Source organism: Nicotiana tabacum, chromosome 13 (assembly GCF_000715075.1).
Source record: "Nicotiana tabacum cultivar K326 chromosome 13, ASM71507v2, whole genome shotgun sequence".
Classification (NCBI taxonomy): domain Eukaryota; kingdom Viridiplantae; phylum Streptophyta; class Magnoliopsida; order Solanales; family Solanaceae; genus Nicotiana; species Nicotiana tabacum.
In genome coordinates, this window is record NC_134092.1 from 115,795,805 (window position 1) to 115,799,767 (window position 3,963).

Here is a 3,963-nt window from a genome sequence, read left to right on the forward strand (position 1 = left end):
ATTCTTTGGTAGGCACATGATTCCATAACGAATAGGTGACGTTATTAAACATCTCTTGTTGGGTGAGTGCACGAGTTGAGAGTGCCTATTGGCAACGAGTCGGTCTTTGAGGTTGGGTGGTTATGGGCAGGTTGTTTGAGTGTTTTTAAGTGGTCACTAATATTCCGGCATGTGAAAGATGGGAAAGGTATAAATGCGTATGCAAGGGATTAATTGTTGATATCAACCATGGTCATAAGTGTAGTATGTTGAATCGCCAAAGGTTCCTCCATTGTATGATGTCTTGCGTGCATTGTTTGTTTAGCAAGGTTTTAGGTTGCTCGAGGACGAGCAAGAGCTTAAGTGTGGGGGTGGTGATATTAGGCTAAAAATCTATGCTTTCGCATGTAATTTGTCTTGCATTATACTTCATATTTGTGACTCGAGCTTAATAATGGTGTTTATATGTGTAGGAGTCAATTTGAAGTGATTTGGCAAGTGTGCATGCAAAGTGAAGTAAAAAACAAATGAATTTGGAGGGAGTATGATTTTGGCGCCCAGGTTGGCGCCAGGCACCAACCAAAATGCCAATGCCAAAATAGCACAGAAGTGGAAAAATTTCGGTGTCCAGTTTAGCGCCAGGCGCCAAACGAGACGGCTAAGGGCGTATTTCGTCCTAATTCGGCTAAGACTTGGTAGTTTCGACCCTACATGCCCCTAACATGTATAAAAGGGGTTCTAAACTTATTTCTTAAGAGGGAGACATTATTGGAGAGGCAAGAAGGCTACAGGGACACTTGGAAGCAACGAATCACAAGAGTTTTCTCTTCCATTCTTCCTTAATCTGTATTTTAATGCTTTCAATTATTACCATGATTGCTAGTATCGTTATGAGTAGCTAAAATTTCTAATCTAGGTTTTGATGGAACCTATTGGAGGATGATTTTCTACTACATTTAATATAGATTTGCCTTTGATTTTTCTCTACTTGTTCATCTATATTTTCGTTGTTGTTGATTGCAGAGCTCTCAATTAACTGTGCCTATTTAGTGTGTATACTGCTCGAGAGAGTACACATTTAGGTAGTTGTTGAACTACACCACTCCTAACGTATTTGAGAGATCAATACAGAGGGTTTAAAGGCAGGATTAGAGATAACGAAACCTTGGTGCCATCATAATGAGCGGTGAATTAGTGTCAGCTAGCGTAGTTCGAGAGAATATGTCTAGTAAATTGTGGCAGGTGTATTTATAAGAAACGTAGTTGGGGGAGATTCCGACAATATGGGAAATCGTAAATCTAGACCTCTCCTTAATCTTTTCTCCAAACCTTAGTATCTCTAGGTTATAATTTACAACTTTAATTAGTTAGAAATAAAATCTCAATCTTTATAATTTCAGAATTTGTTCAAACTTGTCTTCTTAGTGATAGTAAACTGTTGTAGCAAAACCTTAGTTCTCTGTGGGATTCGACTCCGGACTCTTAAACCGGATTATATTTGCAACGACCACTTAGTCCTTTTTATAAGGCATAGTTGGGCATGATCAAATTAGGAAGAGTAACAATTTATGTTTGACTAAATCATTTATGAAAAACTTCTATTAGTATTGAAAAGGAAATTTTACCTCTTATAGCAAACTATTATACCCTATTTATTATAAACCAAAATAATTTTAAAATATTATTACTTATAGCTACCTTTTCTATATTATAGCAAAATAGGTATTTATTTATACCTACCATTTAGGCATGAAATACGCCAATTATGTTCTTTTTATGAAAAACTTCTATTAGTATTGAAAAGGAAATTTTACCTCTTATAGCAAACTATTACACCCTATTTATTATAAACCAAAATAATTTCAAAATATTATTACTTATAGCTACTTTTTCTATATTATAGCAAAATAGGTATTTATTTATGCCTACCATTTAGGCATGAAATACGCCAATTATGTTCTTTCTCTCTCTCTCTCTCTCAGCAAGATTCTCAATCCTCTCTCTTCTCCATCAAATTAGCAGAATCGTCAGCGCTATCATCGTGGTCGTCGTCAGAATCGTCGTCGGTGTCAGAATCGTCGGCATCATCATCCACTATTGGCTCATCCTCTTATGCGAACAAATCTAGCCATGGCTACGCCGGAAAAGATTTGAGGGCCGAGTTTTTGTTCGTCTCCTTTTTTACTTTTAATATAATATATACAGCATTTTGCTTGGTCGGAAAACGCCATCTCCCACAATCTTTCTTCTCTTCTTTTCTATTTAGTCACACATACAATGATACAAATACATTATATTCTGTACAAATACACTCAAATATATTGTATTTTTCTATAAATATATTATTTTTCGCCTGTATTTATGAATTTCGATGATTTGTATTTTTTGAATACAGTCGAATATCACTGTATTTTGTGATTTTTTGTTGTTTGAATGCAATCGAATTGAATACGGTGAATTGAATATAATGTATAATAGTGAATAATGAATATGTGTGAATTGAATATAATGTATACAGTCGAATTGAATAGAACGGTATACATGGAATACAGTCGCGCGAATACATGGAATACAACACAATACCAACAAAATTTATGTAGAGTTGATTTTGTTGAGTTAAATTAGGAGTGATATACGCTAATTGATCATCTTTCCGTTATTAAACAATCGGATTCCCCTATTTGTTTTAGGCGAATCCCGCAATTGTATTCATGAATACAGTAGCGCGAACACAACGAATACAATCGCACGACTGGATTCCCCTATTTTTAGGCGAATTCCGCTATTGTATTCATGAATACAGTAGCACGAATACAACGAATACAGTCGCGTAACAATTAAATAGTAGCTATAGGAAGTAATTATATATATGATAGTTATAGAAAGTTAATAGCCACTCAACAATAGTGGTTTTTGAAAAAATTTCGATTGAAAAAGCAATTTTTGTTTAGTTCCTGGTTTTGCTTTGAAAGAAAAACTATTTCTTTTCTAGAAAAATAATTTTTGCTACTAAACACTTATTTTTTCCCCCAAAATTCTGCCTAAACACCATATAAATCTTCAAGATAAGTTGTACATATTTTTTTAAGAATCCAAAGGTTTGGCCCTTAGGCTATTAGTTTTAGATAATATCCTCAATGATTGACACAGATAAGGATGATATAAGCTTCATCAATTAATTGGTCATGAAGAAAAGAACAGAGACGGAGAAATTTTAAAATTTTTGAGTTAATGGGTTATAATTAATAATTTTGATATATTCGATGAAGTTTTAAAGATAAATACAAAGTTTGAAACAAAGCTACTGAATTCGGCCGACCCATAGACAACATGTTGGCTCCGCCCCTGCATGTGAAGGCTTAGCTGTTGATCCACCAATTTTTTCAGATTCATTTGAATAAGCTAAGTTGAACTTTATTCATTTTGGATTTTAGGACACGATTTCAAATACATATGCAAGATTTGAACCAAAATTACTAAATTCTCCGAACACATATATTATATACTACCTCCAAGCATTAAATGTGTACATGTGACCAGCTCTTTTTCACAGCTAAAAATATTCTGAGGACATCATTTTTCAAATCATATGATGGATAACAATAGAACGTGCTCTTTGTTTCTTTCTGTCCTCTCTTTCTCTTGGAATTATTTGAGTTTATAATATTCCTCTTTTTCTTTTTTGTGTTCACTCATTTTGGTGAAAATGAGTTTCTTATCTTACCAAAACTGGCTATTTGTGGGTGTGTTATTTTTTTGAGAAATAATCAACTTTTTTTTGGGTAACCAGAAATAATCAATTCTAGATATGAGAAAGATGCTTTTAATGTCTGCTAAAAACTTTCATATTTATATAAATAAAAGCAGTATTTGAGTCAGCTTTTACGCAACTCGATTATTTTATTTGATACTTACGATTTCAACATATGTACTAGACAACTCTATTCACCGGGCTTAGGCGGATAAAAAACAATCACCTAGCGT